This window comes from Kryptolebias marmoratus, linkage group LG4, assembly GCF_001649575.2.
Source record: "Kryptolebias marmoratus isolate JLee-2015 linkage group LG4, ASM164957v2, whole genome shotgun sequence".
In the NCBI taxonomy this organism is placed as follows: domain Eukaryota; kingdom Metazoa; phylum Chordata; class Actinopteri; order Cyprinodontiformes; family Rivulidae; genus Kryptolebias; species Kryptolebias marmoratus.
In genome coordinates, this window is record NC_051433.1 from 10,755,919 (window position 1) to 10,764,396 (window position 8,478).

The 8,478-nt window shown below is 39.4% G+C and overlaps 1 protein-coding gene across 2 annotated transcripts in view; it reads left to right on the forward strand.

Moving 5' to 3' along the window:
• The window catches only part of foxj3 (forkhead box J3), a 71,523-nt gene that overhangs the window by 28,024 nt on the left and 35,021 nt on the right, over positions 1-8,478 (forward strand). The window lies entirely within an intron of this gene.

The window sequence follows — 8,478 nt, forward strand, 5'->3', positions numbered from 1 at the left end:
ACACTTGGTGGTTAAATGCTTATCTTAGAACGTTTTACTATCAGATATAAGTTACTCATGCTGTATGCAAATAAACTTTTCTGTAAAAATAAAAATACACTCAGACATCTGGACTATATATTTCTTTTTACATTAACACTGTTGTGAGCCATTTGAATCAAGTTTTTGTTGTCTTATAATGAGCTTAATTATCAAACAGACACAAAATAGGAGAAATAAAGGAGCAAAATGATTAGTAACTTCATAGAGCTGCGTCAGAACAAAGACTGCAGAAATTCCACCACAGTAAAGCACAGCGATCTGATAGCCTTCAGCTGTTTTAAAGCTTCACTGTTACATAACATCAACTCGGTGTTTGATCAGGTGAATATAATGCCACATATTGGTGCTGTTCTGGGATGGACAGCACATTATAGCGTATATTGACCACAGCTGTAATCCAAGAGCTCTAAAAATAATAAGAAGAGACTTTAAACCAAAGAGAAACTCACCCGTACAGCGTCCTTTAATCCACTTTAAATAATAAAATCCCCTCCAAAACAACGGACCTTTTTATTAAGAAGGATACTGATGAACAGTTCATTAAAACTTTTAGCTGAAAAACCAAAACGGCATAATCTTAAAAAAATATTCCCAAGAATCGCTGTGTAATTATCTTTAAGCTGGCAGCTGACCGGGCTTTTTTAACACCGAGATGTCCGCTCTGCTGCCTGTGTGGGGTCCAGTAGGAGGTCCTACATCAAGGATTGCTGTTCAGACTGCAAATTGTATGCAGATACAAGTGGTCCAGACCACCTTCAGAGGTGGTTTTACCGAAAACCTTTTCAATACGCACTGAGAGAGGGTTCAGACCTGTATTTAGCACGACCTGATTGCAATCCGGTAGCTAAAGACAGAATTTAGTGACGAATGTGAACAGGCCTTCAGGTATGCCATTCCTGTTTTGTAACCACAAAGGGCTAGACACAGATGAATAAACAGAGTTAAAACAAGTTAACAATAATTTATTGTTTATTTGTTAAAAGAAATGGAATATTTGGTTTTTATTGGTATTCAAAGCAAAAACCAACTGACCATATAGTCTGTCAATTTATTTTATTTTTCTTAAATTGTAGAAGCTCTCTATTGGCCACACATTTTGTGATGAGCTTTAGAGAGCATGCGTAGAAGAGTTTAAATTAATATTCCCCGACTTAAATCCTTATTTTGTTGGTGCTGGGCATCTCAAACAAAGTACGATTTTTCTGGTTATCGCCATTGTCATATCCTAGAAAGCTTAGAGAGAAACTATGAGTGTGCCAAATCACACTAAGTGCCCTGCTCCTCTGAATGAAAAATGCCGCAGCCCTGAGAGAACCATATGAAGTGTAAAACCCTGGATTAATATTCAGACAAGTGGCCCCTATCTGCACGAACACAGACTAAATAGCCCATTCATGGGTGGTATTATTCATTGCAGATGCCTTGATAGGAGAAGGCCATTATGCAGAAGGAGAAAGCCAGTGCTGTGTCATCATCTCAAGGAGCCCATGATATACCGAGATGAAGCTATGCTGATTGCCTTTTAAAGGGCCCAGATGGAAATTGATATTAGAATGAGTTTTCCAATCAGTCGACGTTTATTGGAAATAGAATCTTAGGCACTGCTTTATTGCAGTCAGACAAGATGTATGAAGCCCATTTCCTTGGGCGACAAGATCTGGTGTGTGCACAGGCTGCATGGAGGTGTGTGTGCGTGCGCGCATGTAGGTGAGGGTGGGATGAGAAATCATGTGTTATTATAAATGGATTGATTTTAGCTTTTGTGGAAAGGCCTTTTGTAAGGAAATTAATTGTTTCATTTTGCAACCACTGTTTCCTCTTTTGCCTTCATCATTACTTATTTAGTTGTCACTAAAACTGCGGCACATGTGCTGTCTTGATTTGAGTTACAGGCACACAGGTTTCAGCTCTGCTTTGTGTACCACCTACATTTTGTGTGCAATTAAACTGTTAAATTCAGTTCCAAATAGTTTTCGGTAGACCATGGCGCATTGTCCCAGGATTATTGTCAGCTGTAGTTGAGATTAACGAATGGAGTTGCAGAGTATATGGCACTTTTTGGCCAAACTTAGAAAAAAGCAAAATGTCACCTTTTATCAGTGCAACAATGAGGATAAAGTTCAAGGATGTGACACAAAGTGGAGGAAGGTGAACTCAAATTATTTTTGAGACTTTATTGCTCATAAATCTGAGGGTGTGATTGAGTAGCCCAACTGTAAATGGCATTAAGAATTAGGCTGACATGCATGCAATTTTTATACATTTCAGAGTTGGTGGCTGCAAGGGGAATAAATCTGATGCTGCCAGCAGAGACGCTCTCCTCTACCAACTTAGTTACAGTTTCACTGTAGATTCAGCACAAAGGAAGACGCTGTATTAATTAACCAAAGCTTGGCTAATGCTCTTAGGGCGTGTTTCTGCTCTTCTGTGGTCAAGAATGGTGTTTCAATAAGAAGACCCATAAAACACTTGGAGGTTTGGTAATAGGATAACACGAGAGAGCATAACATTTGCAATGGGGTAGTCACCGGAATATTTTGTAAGATTATTCAAATTAGTTTCATGAAATTTTGTTTAAAAAATTTTCTTTAATTGGAAAAATATAATGAAGATTTGCATCTAAATTTTCCAAGACACTGTCTCATCCTATTTTATATATATTTTTTTTTTACCTTAGATGTAGGACGTTGAAAAGAATAGGTTTCTTTTCACTGTCATGTGTAATATAGATTGACGTCATCGGAATGACATTTTTAGTAAGAGTGTAGGTAGTAAAATTAGTGTTGGTGGGGATTGACGCTCTTCAAGCACTTTCTACTTTAGTAATAGCTTGCACAGATCATCAGATTCTAGCCTACCTGTGGGTTGCAACAGTAGAAATACCCTCACATAAAAAGTGTGAAAAACCACATCACTCTAACCAGGATGCTGTACGGCTCAGGAAACTGAAAAGAGCGGTTTGGAGCTGCACTCGTGGGCAATAGCCTGCGTCACAGGTGTTTTTCTTTTTTTTTTTTTTTTTTTCAATTCTTGTTAATAGCGTGTTTTCCCTGTCAGTTTTTTTTCTGAGAAATAAAACAACTAAAATTATGTGCAAATATAAAGTATGCATCAGATACTTTTCCACAAGAGATTTGAATGAAATCTATCGAGTGTTTTCATGCTTGAGGCTTTTGAATGAGGTCCAGTAGCTTTAGGTTTGTTCCTAAAGTTTTTGTGCTTTGAGAATTTTTTACATCTCATTAGACAATTGATATTTTTATCTGAGCTTGTGCAAATGCCTGGGGGGGGGGGATGTTCCTCTCCAAGCCATCTGCAAGTCACTTAGAGCTTGGACATTTGTGAAGGTTGGCGCCAAAATTATGTTTTTTATTTAAAATGCTGGCAGCATTACCGGTTTTTATGCAGTGAATCCACCTATAGTAAGACGGAGCATGCATGAATGTCCGTGTAATTAGTTGAAAGCAAAGCATACCGAGGTGGGGTGAATGTAGGTCGGATGTAGTCATCGCTCTTCTGTTCCCCTGGAGATGTCAGTCGCAGCAATTTGAGACTCAGCACACGCATGCGTCTGCTCTGTATGATAATGCAAGCTGTGTCTGTGAGATGAGACCCAGCTAATCTGGGCACTAGCAACTCATTTAATCATCTGAATACAACTCCATTCGCCTCCGCTTTTAAGAAATATCAATAAGTGCTGTCAATAAAAAACAGATAATTCATCAAGGTCAAAAAATGTGAGCGCCGTCTTCAAGAGTGTAGGATATGTGCTCGGCATCTATGAGCAAGCAGTTTGTTGGCGAGTTTCCTCACACCCTCCCCGGCTTTCAGAGGCACTTTTGATTCATGTTTTGCAGGTTTGTCTAAGCAGCCTTGTGCATGATTCAGCTCGAAGGTGTGACCTCTTTGTCACAATAAATATTTGTAGCTCTCAGTTTCTTCAATTTTAAAGCTATTACAGGGAATGGAAGATGGTCCAGATGACTACTCTGAGATTAAAAGTTAATCTCAGGAACATTAATCTCCACATACCCAGAAGACCATGAATTTCTCTCTATCGGTATTTCTTGGCAAAGATGAGACTTGTAATACCATAATACAGACTTGACTTTTCATATGTGTTGGGATTTTTTTTTTTTTTTTTCAAACAGTTATCGTCTGAACGCGGAGAATAGAGAAGGATTCTAAATTTGAAGTTTCAGTGCAGATTAGTTTTTGAACAAATACAAGAGGTGATAATTCAAGTTACCAGATGTGTCACAGATTTTAAAATCCACTCAGTCTTGCCATGAACGTGGCGTTGCGTGCCATGAATGCCAAATCAGCATTTGCTGACTTTTGTTACAACCGTTTGTGGGTTGTAACAAAACCCACATTTGTGGGCAAATGTTGCATAAATGATTAGCAGACTTGTGGTCTGAAGACACTTCAAGGAGATGACTTCAATTGAACGGGTCTACTCTTAGTCAGCCTCTAAATGCATGCTTTAGAGAAGGACTGTATGGTTCAAGACTTATTTGGATTATTTCACTGTTAATTTTAGACTGGTCACTGAAGCCATAAATAGATTTAAGTGCTGGTGTATGAAGTCGTGCAGTGAACTTTGTGTTTAATTTAACATCAATTTACAGGACTTTTAGTTCTTAAATGTGAGCTGTATTTTATTTTTTATCAGACCAAATAAATGAAGATTATTTAATTACACTATAACAATACAAAAAGCGCAGTGATGTAACTGTTTATCAGAATATATCAATATTGTCTGACTTTGGGCTGTTCTACTCTGAGCTCCAGCTCTGCTTTTGCTGTCAGAAAATGTGAAAAGCTTTTCATCCCGGCTGCGGTGAAAACAGTGAGAGAGTACGTGCAATTTCTTTTTTTTGTGGGAGGGGGGGGCTATTTTTTTGTTTGGAAAATAAACTCTCAGAGGTTGACCTCCACGCTCATCTCAAACCTTCTCTCAGCTCCTTGTGGGCTCACTTCAGGTGAAGTGTGTAAATTCCCCTCTGCATTTCTTCCAGGTGAAGAATGCCAAAGAAAATCTGGAGCAATTCTCAACCAGTTTAAAAATGCTTGAAATGTTTGCTCTTGAACTTGAACTGTTGGGAAGATTGTTGCTACTGGCATGATTTTATTATTTTTTTCTGTTTTGTGCCTGTGTACAGGAAAAGAAGATTAGCTGGAAGAGAATGTAGGTTACTCTTGATTGCCCAACAAACTCTGAATCCTGCTCTGCATTTTCACTGAAGTCCGTAGCTCTTACATGATCTTGATAACAGGGAAGTAAAGCTTTGGTGTATAGGTAGTTGAGTGTGCAGAGATGGGGCACGGAGCTGCCTTCTGCAAAGACCCTGGACCTTACTTTGATCTCATTATAAAATGCAAATACGCTGTACCCTAAACAGATCAAAGGTTCAACTTCCCATTGGATCTGAGGCTTAATAATAGTAGCCTAAAGCAGCTTTCTATTTTTCAAAAAAGCGATTTGGGTAGCCACTGGTCCTCCAGGACATTATTTACTCTGGAGATAATGTTCCTGCTTCTGACTAGTGACTTGCCACAGCTCAGAAAATCCTTGCTACTTTTACTTATTTGAATAAGATTGGGCAGGTATGAGCATTTGTACCTTCTGCCCCTATCTAACACCTCAAGCTTAGGTTTGCAATATCTGAAAGTGTAAAATTACTTTAGTGCTCTTACTGACACTCTACCTTCATCTGATCTGTTAGCCTGTATCATCATTGCACTATAAAGCAAGCATTTAAATTTGAAGGACATTACTGATGCAGACTTTTTCAGTAGCATTTCAGTAGCAACATTTCATTCAGAGTAATGTTTTCTGTCTTCCAGTTCCTAATTTCAAATTGATCCTCATATTCCCTTTTCAAGGTCAGTTTCATTTCATCCCTGGCTGAAGTTTAAGTCTGAGTTAGTAGCTTTCATAGCTGTATTTTTTTTAAGAGGTTTTGTCTGAGCCTGAATTCCTTCTTTGTTGTAGCGACACCAAAAGTGGCTGCATTCTGGCCCGACACTCACTTTTTCAGTTTGTGGGAGAGGTAGTGATTCACTCGGCTGCTAGTTTGATCCTGCTGTGAGGCGGGTTCCCGTGTCAGGAAGTTCCAGCCTGGCCAACCGCCCACCAGCCTCACCTTGCACCCGCCTACTGGCACCCCACCACTCACGCTCTGGCCCTTAGAGTGGGCGGGGAGAGCAAGCTGGCAGGCCTTGGCATGGATACATTTTGGCAGGAGCTGCTGTCCCCACACTGAGCCGAGTGAAGTGCTGACTGCAGTGCAGTACATAAAAGGCCTGAGGCTCCTATCACTTCCTCTAGTGGCCTACAGGCCTGCAAAGAGATGCTGGCTGCAGTTCTATTTGAAACTGTGGCTGTCACTTTGGCAGCTAATGCTGTGGTTTCACTGTTCATCTGCTATATATAAATATATTTATATATATTTGACTTCTGTTGTCATGTTTAACAGTCATTAACTCTTAACAGCTCCCTCCCATCTGTTCTTTTTGCTCATTTAGATGTGATGCAACAGCCAGTTGTAAAAGCTGCTGATCACGGTCATCAATCGATTCGGAGAACTTCCTCCTCTGTGATAATGAGATCTGTTGAAGTCGATACACACAGAGAGACACTGTTTGTGTCATAGCCCCCCCCTCCACCCCGCTTTTCTACTTTCTAGAAATCATTTATAGTGCAGATAATGCAAACGACGATAGGCTGTTGATCCTTGTGCATGTTCTTGTTCATAGCTTCAGGCTTTTGTTGAGCAACACATTGAAATCATTTGTATGGCTCAAATTTGCTCTTTAGTCATTAATAACAGGGTTATTATGGGAATCCCAGGCTGTGGGACCTCTCTCAGTCTTGGCTTTTATACTCATTTATTAGAGGTTTGGATGTCAAAGTTGTTGATCTACCTGACATATTCACATAGCTGACATTACCCAGGAACGCAAGATTCTTTGAACTTAGGGACGGGCATTTTTCTAATTTGTTCAGTAAATCGATTTTTCTGCTAAAATTCAAACCCGTGCTTCCAAAAACATAACTGTGTACACATAGCTGAATTAAAGTTTACTTTACTCAACTAAAGTCCTGCAGCTGCAAACCTCTAATGAATCAGAGACTTCATACAGACGTGTCCTGCTGCTAAATCTGTTAGCCAGGGATCTTCTCTATTCCTTCATTTTCACTGATCTAATGGATTCGTGTGAAGGGGTACACCTCTAATCCGACAGTAAAGCTGAGCTCACCCACGACCATAGTTTCCACTTTATAATCCTTTCAAAATAAACTACAAAAGCAAAAAAACTACACCTTGAGGGGTGTTGGGTGGACGGTAGGTGTTGTCGAAAAAGGCCCTCGACTGAAAAAGCAAAATTAGGAGACAACCCTTAAGTGTCACTACCAGGTGCCTGCGCTTAAAATTTTAAAAATAAATTAATTAATAAATAATAAATAAAAAAGAGCTTGCTTTGAAGGCTGCATTAATCCTTTCAATTTGCCCATTTTAACTAAAGTTTGGATATTTGAAAAGCACCATCCATTCTCATTTAGTATTAAGGAAGAGGTTTACTGTGAATCTTTCTCAGAGCTGCTCATTCATGTGAGAGCAGGACCTTAAACAAGCAGGGCCCTTTTCTGTTAGCGGTTTGAATTTTGAAGTGCAGTTTGGCTTGAAATCACAGGCGACGTTATGAGCTACAAGAAATTTGAAGCACTTTTTAAAGTAATGCATAATTGGAAAATTCATTAAGCTTTTCAGAGGGCAACTTTAGAAAAGCTATTAGACCAATACTTAGTTTTCCTGTTTTGTTTTGTTTTTTTTTAACCCAATTTCCCCGGTGAGTGAACTTTTTTTGTTGACATTTTTCCCCAAATCATTTTTCTACCTGGTTATTTGCCATATTGTTTATTGTAAAATATTTTGAGTAATAGTTGAGGTTACAGAAAAAAGATTTTCTGTAGTATTTTATCTGGGAGTCGTGTCGGGATGATGCTAAAAAGCATATTTGATCAATTTGAAGAATAAGTCAATGAATCACAAGTACTTGTGAGTAATTTCATTTGTTATTAGGCCCGAGCAGCGACAGCGCTGCGAAGGCCTATTGTATTTCGTGGATTTCTTCATTATTATTATTAGGCCCGAGCAGCGACAGCGCTGCGAAGGCCTATTGTATTTCGTGGATTTCTTCATTATTATTATTATTTTTCCGCGTCTTTACGCGGCTCTTTGGACGATTTCCCATATTCAAAAACTAACCAAACTTCACTGAAAGTTGTCCCCCGTGTGAAATTGCGTGATTCCATTAAAATCAAAAGTGGGCGTGGCCAAACTGCTCCACAGCGCCCCCTAACGTGAGATAGGACGAACCGTAAGTCATAGAAGCGTGGAACCTTGGCAGGTAGGTAGAACGCCCCAA